We start from the raw sequence: 19,063 nt of genomic DNA, 5'->3' as shown, positions 1-19,063 counted from the left end.
ATCATATGGGTAGTTTCTCTTGAAATTCTATCTTGAATGTTTTTCTTACAGACATTTAAAATTAATACTTTAACCCCCTCAAAACAATACAAGGACCGCAGAACAGTTTAACTCTGATCATCCTCCAGCTGATTTACGTTATTGCCCAATATTTTAATTGTGTTTTTTAACCCCACAAATTTGACATTATTATTATTATTATTTACAGGCCAGTTTTCTTTAGATTACCCCAAATGTTTCTCAATTTATTTGCTCACCATTTTTTCCTTGCATCTCAGTATTTCTTATTGGGTCACTTCCTTCATCCAAAAGTTTGCTTTAGGAGTTCGTCTAGTGAAGGTGGTAAAAAACAAAGCTTTCATTTTTCTTATTTCCATTTTTGTTGTGGAAATATAATTTTTCTGGACACAAAATTATAGGTTGACAGTTTTTTTTTTCAACATTTAGAAGATATTCTAGTGTCTTCTGCCTGCCATTATTGCTGTTGAAAATTCTTTGGTCTACTTGTTTTTCTTCTCGCAATGCTTTTTTTTTTTAAATTTATTTATTTATTTATTTATTTTTGGCTGTGTTGGGTCTTCATTTCTGTGCGAGGGCTTTCTCCAGTTGCGGCGAGCGGGGGCCACTCTTCATCGCAGTGCGCAGGCCTCTCACTGTCGCGGCCTCTCCCGTTGCGGAGCACAGGCTCCAGACCGCAGGCTCAGTAGTTGTGGCTCACGGGCCCAGTTGCTCCGCGGCATGTGGGATCTTCCCAGACCAGGGCTCGAACCCGTGTCCCCTGCATTGGCAGGCAGATTCTTAACCACTGCGCCACCAGGGAAGCCCTCGCAATGCTTTTAATATGGCCTTTTCCTCTGGTGTTTTGCAATTTCTTTCTCGTGTATCTTGGTTTGGTTTTCTTTTCATGTATATTATTTGATACATGTATATGTTGTTCTTTCTCTTTCTGGTTTTCTTTTTAGGTATTCTACTTGATACGTGTATATGCCAGTACTTCCCCTCTTGGTGGATTCACGTCTTATATTAATCTTGAAGCACTGTCAGCGATATACTATAACCTATATCTAATCTAAACAGTCTCTTCACCTCTAGCCTCTAACTTATTCTTTTTGGTGTCTCATTCTGGGATTCTGATTAGATAAATGTTACATCTTCACATTCTATCTTCCATAACTCTTTTTTTAAAAAAATAAATTTATTTATTTATTTTTGGCTGCGTTGGGTCTTGGTAGCTGTGCACTGGCTTTCTCTAGTTGCAGCGAGAGGGGGCTACTTTTCATTGCAGTGCGGTGCAGTGTGCGGGCTTCTCATTGCGGTGGCTTCTCTTGTTGTGGAGCATGGGCTCTAGGCACGTGGGCTCAGTAGTTGTGGCTCGCGGGCTCAGTAGTTGTGGCTCGCATGCTCTAGAGCGCAGGCTCAGTAGTTGTGGCACACGGGCTTAGTTGCTCCACGGCATGTGGGATCTTCCTGGACCAGGGTTGGAACCCATGTCCCCTGCATTGGCAGGCGGATTCTTAACCACTGTGCCACCAGGGAAGTCCCCAAAATGTGATCTTATCCTCGTGAATATTCCACACGAGCTTGAGAAGAATGTGTATTCTGCTGTTGTTGGATGAAGTAGTCTACAGATGTCAATTATATCCAGTTAATAGATGATGTTGTTGATTTCAACTGTGTCCTTACTGATTTTCCACCTACTGGATCTACCCATTTCTGACAGAGGGGTGTTGTCATTTACTTGTTTTTGACTAATAAAGTTCCTTGTAGATAAGTAGGGGTTACAGTTGGAAAGACTCTTTGTTAAAAATATTTCACTTCCCTTCATGCTTCAAAATTTTCACACATCTACTTATATGGTATATAACAAATAAAGCATTTTCACATTCAAAGAATAAGCAAAAGTGAATTTGCTACACCCAAATAGATGTAAAGAACCATAACAAACAAGAAATATAGATATCAATTACAAGGTAAGAAGCAAGCTCAAGCAGTTTCTAAAGTGGGAGCAAAAATAATAATCCAGCAATTTGGCCTGTTTCTTCAGCAAGGCTAAATAAGAATGTCAGCTGTAGCCAAAATGAAATTAAGCATATCTCGACTTCAAGATATGCTCGAAATATTTAGATTAGATCATAAAAATAGTAATATTCCTAACTACAGTAAACATTATCTAACTTATCCACAGGTACATTTTGCATTACTTGGCTTTCAGACTGCCCACAAAGCTAAACGCATCAGTCCCTAAGTGATACTCACACATCGTACTGAGGGATTGGAGTAGAGAGGGTGTCTGAAGAATACATTTGATTCTTGGGAAGTTTACATGTAGTTCTCGGTCTTCAGGTTACATTTAGCCATCATCATTTCTTCATATTTTCTGTATCTAGCCTTTACACCCAGCTATAGATTTTACCTGTTTCTCAAGTTTTGCTAGTGTACTTTGTATTTGGGAGACCCCATTCACTCCATGTATCTACCTTCATTCTGTTCTACATCATTTTCATCTCCCATACCAACATTAGCAAATGAAACCTTCAAGAAGGAAAAACTTGTATAAGGCAGCACAATAAACAGGGAGTCTGACATCAATTCTCAGCAAAAGTGTAAAAAGATTAACATTGGTTCTAAACACTTAGAAAAGTAATGGAGATCATTGATACCAAAACTGGTTCATTTTTCAAAAGGTCCTGTTTATTTTTCTTAAAGAGTTACTTGAACTTGTAGATTTAGGAATGCTGGAGACAGTGAATTTTCATTTCAGCAGAGCATGCAGAAAACCTTTTATGAAATCCTTCTTGGTTATAGCATTGTTGCATGAACTAAAGTGCTTGATCTTGAAAAGTATTGGTTCATAAATGATTATTATCTCAGAGATCATTTTTGGTGGTGGGCTGCAAGGCTCTTTTGTAAGCCTGTTTTATGTAACTGTTTATTTTTTTTTTTTTTTAGAGTTAGGTGGAAACAAAGAAGGCATGTTCATTAAATTTACAGATGTTATAAATTAAAAGTGATTGCTAATAATAACATTTTACAATCTGAAATTATGTCCTAAAACAAACAAGATGAAATTTAATATGGTTTAAAGGTAAAAATTAGGTTTAAACATTAAATTATGGAAGTACAGACTATGTAAGGTGAAAGATATGGTTTAATTGTCACCTATGTGAAATTGACTTGGATATTTGATCTGACTCTCTGTAATATGCTTGCTAAAAAACCTAACACAAGTTCGGGATGCATTATTGTCAGGGTATGCTTGGATCAAAGAGGCTGATCCCTGTGTGACTCGGTTCTCAGCCCACTGTATTTGAATGTTGTGTTCTCTCCTGAGTGTACAATTTAAGGAGAAAAGTGAAAAATCAAAGCACATTCAAAGCAGGGCATGGAGTATGGTTATGAGGGCTCACCATTGCATTTGAAGAACAATGAAAGGTTCTAGAGATTTTGAAGAAGAGGAAAATATGAGAAGATCTGGTAGTCACTTAATAGTTGGTTCAAATATTTTAAGGCTTGCAATGTCTATAAGAAATGCGATTAAATTTGTTTGGCTCTTAGGGGCAGAACCAGCACCAGTGGTGTAAGTTAAGGCAAGTTGATTTGATGTTCACAAATCAAATGACACAAACTTTAGAGTTAAGCAACCCTGGATTTTAATTCTGGCATCAGCATTGGCTTTGGCAAAAGGAATGAAACTTCTGAGCTTCATTTTCCTGCTAAATAGGTATAACAAGGCTCATCTCATTTTAAGGATTAGAAATAATAATATAAAAATGGCTTAGTTCCTGGCATAGGTACTCGATGAAAAATTATAATTATACATAATATTGATAAAAATAGAGACTTCCAACAATGGAAAAGTTTAAGTGGTTGATGGTGTAGTGAAAACATTGGAGAGAGGATTTCTACTTAAAATAGCAGACTGGAATTAAGGTCTGTGCCAACTTTTAGGATAATGGTTTTATTTCCCATCTTGGTTTGAAATCTCTCCCCTGACTGCGCTTCTCCCTTGCTTCACAAAACAAGCAGGTCCAATCTACTTTAACCAAGTTTATTTTATAGACTTTCGTTGATTTCTGATAGTCAAGTGACCTTAAAGAAGTTAGAAAGGAGGGGGTCATAGCTATGACAAAGCTGGATTTTCAAGAAGAAGCAAATGCAATGTCACAGATGGAACGACTTCTCACTTAGTGGCTCCAGGGGCTACTGGGGGGAGAAGAAGGTTATAAAGTTGGTTAGGTCACGAGAGGCATTCTGTGAAAGAAGCCTCCATTACTTCAAACCACCTCAGGCTCTTGGCAAGAGCTACGAGAAAAATAGGATCCAAGGCAGGCGTGCAATGCGGGCGATGCGGGTCTGGGCTTGCTGCTTGCAGCTAAGGACCGGTAGTTTGGAGACTCCCCGGGACCGAATGGAGGCCCTTGGGTGCCACCAGTTTACGGCATGAGTTGAGGAGATTAAAAAAAAAAAAAAAAAAGGAAGCGACAAAAGGGGAAAAATAGGTGGGAGGGTCCCAGCAGGAAGACCAAGGCTGGAGGGTCTTTGGGTGTTGCAGGTTTACTGCCCGCAGGTTAGTGGCCACGAACTGCACACTGAGACCCGGGGCGCTGTAACTGGCGCGCTCCCTCCGCCGGGAGCATCCACTCTTGCCCGGGGCAAACCCCTCCTCGCGCTCTACTCCTCACGCCTCCCAACTGCTAGTGGGTCCTGCTAGGGCACTTCTGGAAACCCGTCGGCGGCTCAGAACTTCGGTCCGACTTTGATCGCGGCCTTGATAACTCGGCGCGTTGCCCTGCCCTCTCTCCTACCTTCCCTCTCCCGCCCACCCGGCCCCGCCGGCCAGTTCTCCGCCAGCGCTGCGGTCGACCAGATGCTCCGCGCCTCGGCTGCCGCCAAGACCCGGAGAGCGGAGCGGCTCCCGGCCGCGCGGCGCGCGCTCGCGGGCTCGCTCCCCGAGATGTACTGGGCATGCGCGGCGCGCGGCCGGCTCGGGCGAGCGGGTGAGCCGGCGGGCAGCTCCAGACTTCCCCGGCGGCGGCAGCGGCGGGCCAGGCGTTCCAGCCGAGCGCGAGGCCGGCGCTGAGCTCGCCCCGGAGACCGCGCCTCCTCGGCCGGGCGCAGACGGCGGCTGGGCGGCTCGCGGAGGATTGGGAGGGCGCGGTCCGGGTCGGGGGCTTTCTCCCGGCCGCCTCCCGCCGGGTGTGAGTTCGAGGCGCCTCCGGGGAAGCCGCGGCCCCGAGGGCAGATCCGAGGTAAGAGCCCCTCGACGAAAGGCGCCCGCCGGGGTCCGGCGGCTCGGACTCTCCCTAGATTTTCAAAATCCGCCTTTGTGTGCCGGGATGGAGTGGTGCCAGGCGCCGCGTCCGCCTTCGTTCACTTTGACTGCTTTCAACTGGTGTCGGGAGCCAGGTGTGCGAGGGCGCTGCCGCCGAAGTGCGTTCGCGGGCGGGTCCCGGGGCGCCCGGAGTCGGTGCCGACCCTCGGTCGCCCGCCGCGCCCGGGGCTCCTGCACGGTGGGCAGAGAAGATGCACACCGTCCTTGTCATATTTCCCGGTAACCGGAGCTTCCGCAGATACACCTGCGCTTCTCTGGTCGGTGGGGCGACTCCAGAACGAGTATTCTTCTCCTGGCTTGTCTTAGACTTGGGGTTTCGAGAACTACCCTCCCCACCCCCAAATGGGGGGGGGAGTCTTTTCCAATTGACACTTTGCACCAAGGTCCCACCATCGTATACCCCCTCAAATTTCGAGAGAGCTTGTTGTTTGTGCATAGTTGTCACTCTTAATTCCTGGTGACTTTCCTTTCGTAGCGGGCTCCACTCCGCTCACTCACCATTTTACTTTTGGGGAGGCAGCCCTTCTGGTGTCTTTGTCAGTGAATGTCTTTGGAGTGGATTTCCAAGACCCTGCCCGCTCCTCCTATGCTCTCACTTTCTACTTTCCTTTCAAGGACTACCTGTATGCAGAATCTTGGCACGGATTGTTCCCTCCCTTTGCACTGTTTCTCAAATCCTTCTTTCCCCGTAGTACCCGTTGCATTGCTGGACTCTCTTTGGGGGTAGGATGCTGTATTAGGTATTAGGAAGTGGAATCCATAGACGTCAAGAGCGGTAGAGCATTAGGAATTGGAATCCACCTTTACAAAACATATTTCAATGACATGTATTCTTGCTTTTCTTTTTAAGGTTTCAGTTCTCGCCTCAGATGATAAGAGGAATAGCTAATGTCTTAAGAGTTCAGATAAAACTTGGTTTCAGAGGCATGTGACTAGTTTGATTTTGGCTTTATTTTTTTGGGAGATAGAAGAATTAGGATTCCCAGAAGGCTTCTTTATATACATATAGCAAAGTAACTGTGTTGTGTATTGCTTCTAATTTATTTCCGTTGAAAGGATATCATTCTTCTACAGCGACTTGGGTTTTGGAAAGTGTGAACTAGTAATTTAGATCATGTGGTCATTGAAAATTAAAGTCAATGTCATCCTTTCTCACCTAGTATAGATCTTCTAGGAATTGGAGTTTTCTGGACATATTACTATAGTTCTTAAGTTGCTGGTGTGGAAAATTTTTGGTCATGGGTTCACATTTTTAATTACCAATTTGAAAAATAACCCACTTTATAGACTTGCCATGTAAAGGGTAGGGTAGAATGTATCACAAATGTAAGAACATTTTATAGAATGCCTTTAGTGCAGAATTCAGAGATTAATACTTTTAAAAATTCCCCAAGTCATTCTCTTCACAGCAGAAAAAAAGAAAAGAAGGAAAGATAACTTGCTTTTAATTCCACTGTTGTGAGATAACCACTGTTCACAATATTTGATACATTCTCTTTGTAATCTTTTTTTTTTTCTCCCACTTTCCAGTGTCATTGACTATCATTATATAGTAATTTTCAGCCTTCTATTAATACCAGGGGAATACTTTAAGTTGTATTCAGAGCGAAGATTCTTCTCAAAATGGTTTATTCTTATTTGTTCCCTATTGGGAATCTAATGCTGAATTTTGACCACTTTGCTTGCTTCTGATCAAATGTAAAGATTTCATTTTGTTTTTATCTCTAGCTTTTCCTGCTTTCAATTTTTAAATCTATGCTGATACTTTTTAGTTTGCTAGACTTTGCCTGTTTTGGATGCTGTTCACAGTTTTGAGGAGTACTGGTCAGGTTGAATTTTGTTGATTGCTCTCTATAGGCATTCCTCTAATATTGTTCTCCTCATCAGACTGAGGTTTTGGGTTTTTGAGGGGAAGATCACAGAGGTAAAGTGCTACTTTTATCACATAATATAAAGGGTCCATACTATCCAACATGATTTATCACTGTTGATATTGATCTTGATCACCTGGCTGCAGTAGTAGTAGTTTTCTGCACTGAAAACTTACTCTTTTTCTTTCTTTCAATGCTTTTTCTTAGAAGGAAGTCACTGTGAACAGCCCACACTTAAGGAGTGGAGAGTTATGCTCCTCCTTGAGGGTGGAGTATTTATGTAAGTTGTTGGGAATTCTTTTGAATGGCAGATTTGTCTTTTTTCCCCATTTATTAATTTACTCAATCATTTGCTTGTATTGGTCTGGCCTCCTGGGTATATATTTATACTTTGGGTTATGATCCAATACTACTTTATTTTTTTTAAACATCTTTATTGAAGTATAATTGCCTTACAATGGTGTGTTAGCTTCTGCTTTATAACAAAGTGAATCAGTTATACATATACAATATGTTCCCATTTCTCTTCCCTCTTGCATCTCCCTCCCTCCCACCCTCCCCATCCCACCCTTCTAGGTGGTCACAAAGCACCGAGCTGATCTCCCTGTGCTATGCGGCTGCTTCCCACTAGTTATCTATTTTACATTTGGTAGTGTATATATATCCATGACACTCTCTTACCCTGTCACATCTCACCCCACCCCCTCCCCATATCCTCAAGTCCATTCTCTAGTAGGTCTGTGTCTTTATTCCCGTCTTGCCACTAGGTTCTTCATGGCCTTTTTTTTTTTTTTTCCCTTAGATTCTGTATATATGTGTTAGCATACTGTATTTGTTTTTCTCTTTCTGACTTACTTCACTCTGTATGACAGACTCTAACTCCATCCACCTCATTACAAATACCTCCATTTCATTTCTTTTTATGGCTGAGTAATATTCCATTGTATATATGTGCCACATCTTCTTTATCCATTCATCTGTCGATGGACATTTAGGTTGCTTCCATGTCCTGGCTATTGTAAATAGAGCTGCAATGAACATTTTGGTACATGACTCTTTTTGACCTATGGTTTTCTCAGGGTATATGCCCAGTATTGGGATTGCTGGGTCGTATGGTAGTTCTATTTGTAGTTTTTTAAGGAACCTCCATACTGTTCTCCATAGTGGCTGTATCAATTTACATTCCCACCAACAGTGCAAGAGTGTTCCCTTTCCTCCACACCCTCTCCAGCATTTATTGTTTCTAGATCTTTTGATGATGGCCATTCTGACCGGTGTGAGATGATATCTCATTGTAGTTTTGATTTGCATTTCTCTAATGATTAATGATGTTGAGCATTCTTTCATGTGTCTGTAGGCCATCTGTATATCTTCTTTGGAGAAATGTCTATTTAGGTCTTCTGCCCATTTTTGGATTGGGTTGTTGGTTTTTTTGTTATTGAGCTGCATGAGCTGCTTGTAAATCTTGGCGATTAATCCTTTGTCAGTTGCTTCATTTGCAAATATTTTCTCCCATTCTGATGGTTGTCTTTTGGTCTTGTTTATGGTTTCCTTTGCTGTGCAAAAGCTTTGAAGTTTCATTAGGTCCCATTTGTTTATTTGTGTTCTTATTTCCATTTCTCTGGGAGCTGGGTCAAAAAGAATCTTGCTGTGATGTATGTCATAGAGTGTTCTGCCTATGTTTTCCTCTAAGAGTTTGATAGTGTCTGGCCTTACACTTAGGTCTTTAATCCATTTGGAGTTTATTTTTGTGCATGGTGTCAGGGAGTGTTCTAATTTCATACTTTTACATGTACCTGTCCAATTTTCCCAGCACCACTTATTGAAGAGGCTGTCTTTTCTCCACTGTATATGCTTGCCTCCTTTATCAAAGATAAGGTGACCATATGTGTGTGGGTTTATCTCTGGGCTTTCTATCCTGTTCCATTGATCTATATTTCTGTTTTTGTGCCAGTACCAAACTGTCTTGATTACTGAAGCTTTGTAATATAGTCTGAAGTCAGGGAGCCTGATTCCCCCAGCTCCATTTTTCATTCTCAAGATTGCTTTGGCTATTCGGGGTCTTTTGTGTTTCCATACAAATTGTGAAATTTTTTGTTCTAGTTCTGTGAAAAATGCCAGTGGTAGTTTGATAGGGATTGCATTGAATCTGTAGTACTTTATTTTGTTCTGCAAATTGTTTCAGCCTTGCCCATTTGGAGCTCTTTCGGCTGGTTCCTGTCCTCCTTTGACATATCTCCATTAATGTACGTTTTTTAAAAGATCACTTCCTTACTTTTAACATTAAAAGATGCTCCAGGATTATCTTGTATATTTCCATTTCCTGCCCCAGCCCTAGAGTCAGCCAGAAAGAATCTGGTTCATCTTCTCAGGAAATGGTGTTGGAAGCCAAGAAAGATCTGGGTTCTAGGTATTCTTGTTGCTACTGAGGTGTCATTACTTCTAGGCCCTCTCATCTGACAGCAGGAAATACATATGTGTGTATACAAACCCCTGTATGTACTCTTACAGGGGTACATGTTTCTCTTTGTAACCATGTGTATCTATTTTAAGGTAAATATGAGTTCATACCGTTGTCTCTTACTCTACCTAATCCATTACCACCTATATCATCCTGGATTTCTCCCCTTGCTTATCTGTAAACTCATTCTAATAGGGAGAAGAAACCTGGCTTCCACCACCTGCCATCCATTTACTTAATTGTTCAAACCCATTATATGTGTATAGTGGTATCAAAATTGTTAACCTGTGCTCCCTTCACAAAGAGGGGGAACAGCTTTATCAACTAGAGTACATTGCTTATGTGCAGTACATTTTGTAGATTTTTAGATTATATAGATTTTTAGATTTTATGGATTCCAATTAGTCTTACAGATTCCATTCCTTTTCCTTCTATTCCTTTAATGAGGTTGTTGCACACATGTATGATACAGGTAGATACTTTTGTCACAGTCTACATTCTATTTTGGGATCCCCAGACCTTCTACATGATTTTTTAAAAATTTGCCTGTATTGTTTCACTCTTTGTCCTGTGACGTTCTGTGAGTTTTGACAAATGAGCAATTTCATGTATCTTTTATCATACAGAATAATTTCAACAGATTATTAAATCTTCTGTATTTCACATATCACTCCCTTAACCTCCTTCCCCCGGCAACCCCTGATTTTTTTACAGTCTCTATAGTTTTGCCTTTTCTGGACATCATATAATTAGAATCATATAGCCTTCTCTGATTGGCTTCTTTCACTTAGCAATGTGCATTGAAGTTTCATTCATGTTTTCTTGTAGTTTGATAGCTCATTTCTTTTTATCATGTAATAATATTGCATTGTATGGACGTATCACAGTTTGTGTATCTATTCATCTATTGAAGGATATCTTACTTGCCTCTGGTTTTTGGCCACTATGAGTAAAGCTGCAATGAAAAATCATGGGTAAATTTTTATATGGACATAAGTTTCCAGATCAGTTGGGTAAATACCTAGGAACATGATTGCTGGATCATATGGTAAGATTCTGGTTAGCTTTGTAACATATTGCCAATCTGTTTTCCAGAGTGGCTGTACCATTTTGCATTCCCACCAACAGTGAATGCAGGCTCCTGTTGCTCTTCATCCTTGCCAACATTTGGTATTGTCAGTTTTTTGGATTTTATCCATTCTAATAAGTATATAGTAATATCTCATTGCTTTAATTTGCCCTTTCCATAATGACATTTAATGTTAACCATCTTTTCATATGCTATTTTCCATTTCTTTGGTGAGATGTCTGTTCTGAACTTTTGCCCATTTTTAATAGGGTTGTCTGTTTTCCTATTTTTGAGTTTTGAGAATTCTTTATATATTTTTGGTACAAGCACTTTATCAGATATTTGTTTTGCAGATATGTTTTTCCAGTCTGGCTTGTCTTTTTGTTCTCTTAACAGTGTCTTTACACAGCAAATGTTTTTAATTTTAATAAAGACCAACTTATCAATTTCATGGATAAGCTTTTGGTGCTGTATTTAAAAACTCATTTTCAGACTCTAGACCTCCTAGATTTTATCCTGCTTTCCTGCCCCTAGAAGTTTTTTAGTTTTACATTTATATCTGTGACCCATTTGAGTTATTTTTTGTGAAAAGTGTACAAAAAGAGACTTTTCACTTTTTGTGAAAAGGTAAGTGTCTAGATTCACTTATTTGTCCATGGACTTCGAGTTGTACTGGTAGCAAATTAATGTGATTTTTAAGTCAAGTAGATTATATATTAGGTTCAGGATGGAAAGGAAAGTGTTTTTATTTGATTTTTTTTTTACATGTTTTGTGAAATTGCTTAAACGAAACAGTTGAGAAATGATTTGGAAACCAAAATGTAATACTGCGTAGACTATATACTGAGATTGATTCCTGGACATCATATATAATTCATTTCCTTCTTCCTCACTAAATCAGAGATTCTTCTTTGTGGAAAATAGAATTGTTAATACAGAGTAACACATGTCAGTTATTTTAGATCTAATCGTAGAAATAATTAACAGAGCTTTATTTTTCACAAAAAAGATCTGAAATAAGAGATTTGCAGGGTGTATGCCGAGAAGAGGCAGATGATATACACACCATCTAGAAACTTGAGACTTAACTGGTTTTGAATCTTATCCCATACCACTCCTCTTGCCTTTTTTCAAGTGGCTTTTTTTCAAGTACCTTTCTTTTGGTCAACACTTTGTGTTGTTGATATTGAGGCCAGAAGTATTGTTAAATTACAATTAGAACCAATACCCTTCAGGAAGCATCTAGAGAGATCAGACATCATAAAACTAGCATCTTTGGTATGGGAGGCATTACATACATTATCTCTTTTAACTCTTACAAGAGCTCTTTAAGGCAGTTCTCCTTATTTCCATATTACAGGTAAGAAATAGGCTCAGAAAGATAAAATGACTTGTCTGTGGTCCACATGGGGAGAGAGGGACAGAGTTGGGATGGAAATCCTGATCTTTCTGACTCCAAAACCCATGTTCTTTTCGCTTTGCTATGCTGTCTCTAGTAAATGAAAAAGTGCTAGGATAATATTAATATGTCTTTGATTTTATTCTTTTCTTTAACACTGTACCTACTTAAATGACTACTGATCTAATCGAGAATGGCTCAAAAGATTGTGTTTTTGAGATCCATGGAGATTCTTTTAACTTTTTTTTTCTGTTGACTGATCTACATCCCACTGACCCAGAGGTATGAGGTATTGGAACATGTTTATAAAGAATGGAGTTCCTTTAAAGAGAGGAAGTTGTGGAGGATTAGGAAAAATAGAACAAGCAATGGTAGCATTAGCTAGTTGTTTATCCCTTTGCCTCTCTGAATTATAAATTTCTTGAGGGCAGGGAACTGAGTCTCAATGATCTTTAAGCACAGCACATCACATGTGCTATGCACTCACGGACTGTTTGCTGGATGAAATCAGCACTAAATATACTTTTTACAGAAGTTTGTTTAGAATGTTTAGAAGGGGATGAATTTTTTCTTCACACAGGAAGTTGAACGTAATTACATTTCATTTATTCATTCATTCATCATTTATTGAGCATTTGTTGAGTATCTGTTCTGTGCCAGACACTGGAAACACAGAGGCGAATAAGACAGGATGTCTGCTTTCAGGGAACCCAGAGAATGGAGGCAACCAGGCAACCATTGTGGAGCTAAATGGAGTATGTATTAAACAAATAAGCAATGGACTTTGCAATCAGAGAGACCTTTTTTGCCTTAGTTTTCTTGTCTAAGAAGTGGAAACAATAACAGTACGTACTTGACACAGTTTTTGGGAGTAAAGTGAACAAGAGAAAAAAATGTACACGTTTATCTTTATATCTCAGTGCATAGGAGAAGGGAGAGGCTCACGGTGGTTGAGGGAGTCAGAAAAGTCTTTACTGAGGATGTGACCCTTGACTATTTTTAAAATAAATTTATTTATGTATTTACTTTTGGCTGCGTTGGGTCTTTGTTGCTGTGCGCGGGCTTTCTTTAGTTGCAGCGAGCTGGGGCTACTCTTCGTTGCGGTGCGCGGGCTTCTCATTGCGGTGGCTTCTCTTGTTGTGGAGCATGGGCTCCAGGCGCACGGGCTTCAGTAGTTGTGGCTCACAGGCCCAGTAGTTGTGGCACACGGGCTTAGTTGCTCCTCGGCATGTGGGATCTTCCCAGACCAGGGATCAAACCAGCGTCCCCTGCATTGGTAGGCGGATTCTCAACCACTGCGCCACCAGGGAAGCGCTGACCCTTGAGTTTTATAGGATAAATTTTTGAGGTCAAGAATGAGAGTATGAGGTGGGACTCCAGGGCATTCCACGCAGAAAGATAAATAAATGTGACGTGTGCAGAATGGATGGGCATGATGGGAGTGGTGGGGAATTCTGCGTGTTTTCACAGACGGAGCCTCCAGGATTATTAGAAAGAACTGAATAAGCAGTTATTTTTCATTTTTATAAGTAACAATACAATAGTCATTACATTGGAGTAGGAGAGAATAAAGGTACCAAACCTGTTTGAAGAATTGCACGAATCCCTTCTACTAATCATGTGACTTTCTGAATGTAGTCCTTTATGTAGCAGGTAAATTCTTGTGTTCTTTTTCAGTTCTGTGACACTCAAGTGATTTTATAAAGAAAGAGCACTTGTGTGTTTGGGTGAAATCAGAGGTCCTCTCTCAAACCATATTTTTTTTAAATTTTAATTTAATTTTTTTAAATTGAAGTATAGTTGATTTACAATGTTGTGTTAGTTTCTGGTGTACAGCAAAGTGATTCAGTTATATATACATATGTGTGTGTGTGTGTGTGTATATATATATATATATATATATATATATATATATATATATATATATATATGTATGTATGTATACTTTTCCATCATGGTTTATTGAACCATTCTTATATTTAGTAGCATGGAAACATAAGAATCTAATATCCCACAAAGGCGGGATCTAGTCCTATTTGAGCCAATCCAGAATTCTAAGAACCATGAACAGTTTCTCAACAGAGCCTGAAACATAATACTTAGGAACGTTCTAAAATAATCTGTTAAGTGAATGAATTATGTGCTTGATAAGAGGTCAGAGTTTTGTAGTTGAAAATTGTGTTTTTAATATAAGGAGAAAAAAAGGGGGGAAAAAAAGATCAATAGAAGGAAGAGAAGTTTATATTTAAGTAGAGGGAAAAATATTTTCAAAGTCCTCTATTGAAGACTATTGATATGAATTTCATTGTATTTAGAAGATCCTTTATTAGCACCATTAGAGTATTACTTCTCTATCACCATTAGAATATTATTCCTTATCCTAGAAATACATGCATATTATTGATATATTTATTGGTTTAATGCAACATAGAATGTTTCCAGTGTCTGAAATATAACATTTGTGATCATTAAACACTGTAATTTTTTTCTGTGGATTCTAATATTTATAATGTTTTGTAATATTGTAATTGTTTCTAATATTTTTCATTAGAAAATAAATGTTTAAAAAAGTATAAGCAGCAAAACAAATCCATAAAGAAAAATATGGATGAAATTTGTCACATTTGAGATGACATTGAACACAATTTAATTTTCTACAATAATTTTGACATTTGAAGTTAATGGTAATCTTAGACATGAACATATAATAAGATGGTTTTAAGTATGTTGACTTTTAAATTTTAAGAAAGATATACTTGTGATGAAAGAGAAAAAAGATACATTTAACTTTCATATATGGAAGAAAACAGAACATTATTGTAGCTATATAGATTTTCCCCCCAAATAAGTGTGCTAATCTTGTTTGTGTGTGTGTGTGTATGTGTAATCTCCAGTTTCTCTTTCCAATATGTTTTAAAAACTTTTAACTGTTTTATGAACAACTGTATATTGGGATTTAGAATTATTACTTTTTAATTCAGAAATATGAATTTAGAAACCCTATCTTTAGGTTGATTTGTCTTATTATTTTAGTATATTTATCTACATTATCAGAATTTCTGATGTAAAGTCTGTTTAGTTTGTGTACTGTGGCTAGGTTATATATTTTTTACATCTCAGGATCCTTTTAGTCAAGAGAGAACATTAATTTTGTTGGTAGTTCTTTTATTTAGCTCTTTTGTGGGGCCTTGTTAGACTCTGAATAATTTAAAAGCAATGGAATCCTTTCTGTGATAAAAATCTAGTCATTAGGCCAAATCTTGTAGCATTATTCACATGATACTCATGCATGTAAAGGTGTGGAATTAATATGTATGCCTGAAGGATGTATATTAAAGAGGGTGTTTTTTTAATTATTGAGGAAAATAACCCTCTAAAGATTTTAATGTGCATGAATTCACAGATTTGCTTAAAGTCTTATCTCTTCTGTCTTTAAGTGAATGATCCATGGGAGCCAACCCTGAACAATAATGTGTAAAGAATAATATGAAAACATTTATAACTTCATTTAAATTTAGGAATAATTAGTTCTCAATTTTTTTTGTATATTAGTATATTTGCTGTCTTTATAGAATTATAGGAGAAATTAAGGGCTTAAAGTACCATTTCTTCTTTTTCTGTTATTTTACATTTTCATATATTTCTTATACAAGTGACTGAAATAAAAGTTTTAGCATCATTTATTAAAACGTCTATGCACTTGACCGTATTTCACATTTTTCACCTTAATCCTTAAGATTTTCCATGGTCTCATGAAGGAAATAGTCTTATAAAAATCTTGAAGCAGATAAATGACCATGTGGGTTTTCCCTTGACACCCCTTCTCCATCCTGCTTCCCTCCTTCCTGCGTTACCCCATCCTCCAGCCCCAGCGTTCGACCTCTTTTTTCAGCGCCCAAATGACGTTAGCTGAAAAATGTATCTTTCATAACTTTGCTATCTTTCCAGTTACAATTTGAGCTCTTTCTCACTGCCTGGTGAGATCTCAGCCGTGGAGAGTGAAATCGGAATAAAGGAGACATTCATGGTGGTTATGACATTGAAGGTTAAGTTTAGGCTGCTGGAGAGTTTGAAACAAAGGAGTGATTGAAGCCCTCATCACCTTCATCTTACTTGGGTAGTAAGTAAATTATTTTGGAAGTAAAGTCTCATTATGAAGATAATGAAATCTTGTCCAGACTAAATACATTCACAGTGACTGACTTCAGCTGGAATGCATCTTAACACCATTCAGTTTTTGTACAAATTAGAAAAGATCCACCATAGTTTCGTGTGTATATTAGAATATATGCTAGTGACTTTTTTTTTTTTAACATTTTGTTTTGTAGGAGCCCCTTAACACTGTAGGGAATTTTAGAATTTGAATTCAAATATTTGTCAAGTAAATTTGTATAATATAAAAAAAAATTTTATATGGAATAGTCCATGGTCTTCTAAAGGGTCTTCAAATAGGAATAAACGTTTCCTCATCTTGGGACTTCCCTGGTGGCCCGTGGTTAAGACTGCACCCTTCCACTCCAGGGGGCACAGGTTGGATCCCTGGTGAGGGAACTAAGATCCCACACATGCAGCACGGTGGGGGAGTTTCCTCATCTTGCCTCCAAAGCCTCCCCTCCCACAACTTACCTATATCTGTTACCTAGAGTTATTTCCGTTTTCTTTCTTTCCCAGGCAGTTGGAATATTTGAAGTATGATTTTTGTGAGCTATCACTGTACTACAGAGTAGAAGGCCGGAGAATATGGTATAATTTAGCCCAGTGGCTACCGATTATATATTGTGTTATATTTATGGTTTTCAAAGGCGTTTATATGATTAACCTAAAAGATTCCAAACTAAAAGATTCCAAACTAATGGATTAAGTGGTAAAATGATCGGGAAAACTAGTGGTGGTAGAATCTGATAGATAATAGAAATAGTTTGGCAGTAACAAAAGTAGAAACGCTAAAATTTCCCAAGAACCTATAGGCTGTTTTTACCACCACTGTGCTGTTCATGAACTACGTATGGGGAACTTTGATTATATATACTGTAAAGAACAATGTATTGTTTGTGAGAAGTATGTGTTAACTGTTTATTCAGTAAATAAACATAAAATAAAGTAAAGTTGGGTTCTGAACTGTCCCTGTTCTTGCAAGATATAACAGCCAGATCTTTCTGGCTAACACTGATTTTATTAGGCTAATGCAGACATTCATTGGATTTTGGATATTAGGTGTACTGTAACAAATGCTTGCTGTCCATAGAGGTGGGTTTAGTTCTGTGATCCTGAGAGAGTGGATATAAATTTGCGGGGAAGCTTTTAAGATGAGGTAGCTGATCTAAACCTGCTGGGTTTTTCTCTCTTCCAAAGCAGCACGGGAGTGTGTAGAATTTTGCAAGGAGTTGATTTGAGAACTTGGCTTAATTTTAAAGGCAAAAGACACTAATTAATTTTTTTTTTTTTTGAAAGAACTTTTAAAAGCTTCTAGCTGTGATCACCTTAGCTTCCTATTTCCCCCTTACTCTTACTAAGTTTCTGTTACTGCTGTCAGCTATAGCAATCACTGGGAAGGATAATACTGGGGTAAAATTTCCTTTAAAAGGAAAGTTATGGAAGAGGGATGTGTACAATATGCATGTGTACAAAATGCATATTGAATACAATAAAGTACATACTGAAAGGTCTTTTGTATGTGAGGGTGAGTTTTGTTAGTTGTTGTGGTGATAGATCTTGTTTGATTCATTTCAGTTTTCTCCAGTGATCCTTTTGTGATATGCTTATACGAGATAGTTAAGTGAGATTAAGAATTTGGCTAAACTATTAGCAGGCACATTGGCTTAATTCAACCCAATCTAGTTTCTTGATCAAACAGTTCTGGACATATTCAGCTTTATTTAATAGAAAATAATTTTGTTTCATTTAGTGAAAGTTATCTGTCAATAAAGAAATATTAAAAAAGTGCCTGTATTACTAAATAATAATAATAATTACTGTAATTAATAAGACAGACAAGGTTGCTATCCTTACTGAGTCCACAACGTCAGAAACCTAGATTAGAAGAAGCATAAAAAACTTAAGAGGCATCAGATTCTAGGTAAATGGTCAAAAATGTGGAAAATAAAGAATAACCTTTCTGGCTTCTTCCTCCCTCCCGTCCTTCTTCTCTTTCCTTTTCCTTCCCTCTTTTTCATTTCTAAGAGAGTGAAGATATTCACATTTTGTATTGTATTTTTCAACACATCCTGATATTGTGGACTTATAAAATAACTCCATTTCCAAATTACGTATGATTTTACAGTCATCCCTCAAAAGAACATTTGTTATTTGTAAACAGCTGTGGGAAAAATTATGGTATACCAGAACTCCCTTTGAAAGATTTTCAACTGTTAAGGTCAACTTAAGATCAGAACAGACAAGTATGGTTTGTATTAGTTTTATAGACACTACTCAGTATTTTATTTCTTGGAAGTGTTTAGGAATGAAGAAGGCATTATTCATAAAATGAAGTCATACTAAAGACCTCAGGCTGGTTGTAAAGTGGTAAACTTTAGAGATGGGGAAATACGTGTTATCGTGAATTTGGAATGTGTGTAACTTTAAGACCATCACTGAAGCAACACTGCCTTTGTATTTGACTTGCAAGAAAGAAAGATGGGGACTCCTCCTCCTCTAGTGGAGCCCAGTACTTCCTAACACACCTCTCAAATTACACACCACTGAAGTGATCCCCACAATGTGTTTGGCTCATGTGTTTCTCGTTAGCGACTGTGAATGAAAGATTCATAACTATCTATTTCAAAAAATGTCTTTATTTGCATTACAAAGAGCTTGCTTGGAACAGGATCAAGAATTGTTTTTAAATTGTAAGTCAGCATGTATGGGTTGGGCCATGATTGACACTGGACCTTTAAAAAAATAATTTCTGTGCACAAAAAAGGTTCTGAATAAA

The 19,063-nt window shown here is 38.3% G+C and overlaps 1 protein-coding gene across 2 annotated transcripts in view; it reads left to right on the top strand.

Annotated features, from left to right (window-relative positions):
• The first annotated feature begins 4,991 nt into the window (after positions 1-4,991).
• EPS8 (epidermal growth factor receptor pathway substrate 8) overlaps positions 4,992-19,063 on the top strand; it is a 198,008-nt gene continuing 183,936 nt past the window's right edge. For both annotated transcript variants that reach the window (XM_036865576.1, XM_036865575.1), the window contains exon 1: positions 4,992-5,249. The gene's annotated coding sequence lies outside the window, so the exon portion shown is untranslated. The remainder of the gene's footprint in view (positions 5,250-19,063) is intronic.

The sequence above is a fragment of the Balaenoptera musculus genome, chromosome 10 (assembly GCF_009873245.2).
Source record: "Balaenoptera musculus isolate JJ_BM4_2016_0621 chromosome 10, mBalMus1.pri.v3, whole genome shotgun sequence".
NCBI classification, from domain to species: domain Eukaryota; kingdom Metazoa; phylum Chordata; class Mammalia; order Artiodactyla; family Balaenopteridae; genus Balaenoptera; species Balaenoptera musculus.
This window is presented reverse-complemented; position numbering and strand designations above follow the sequence as displayed.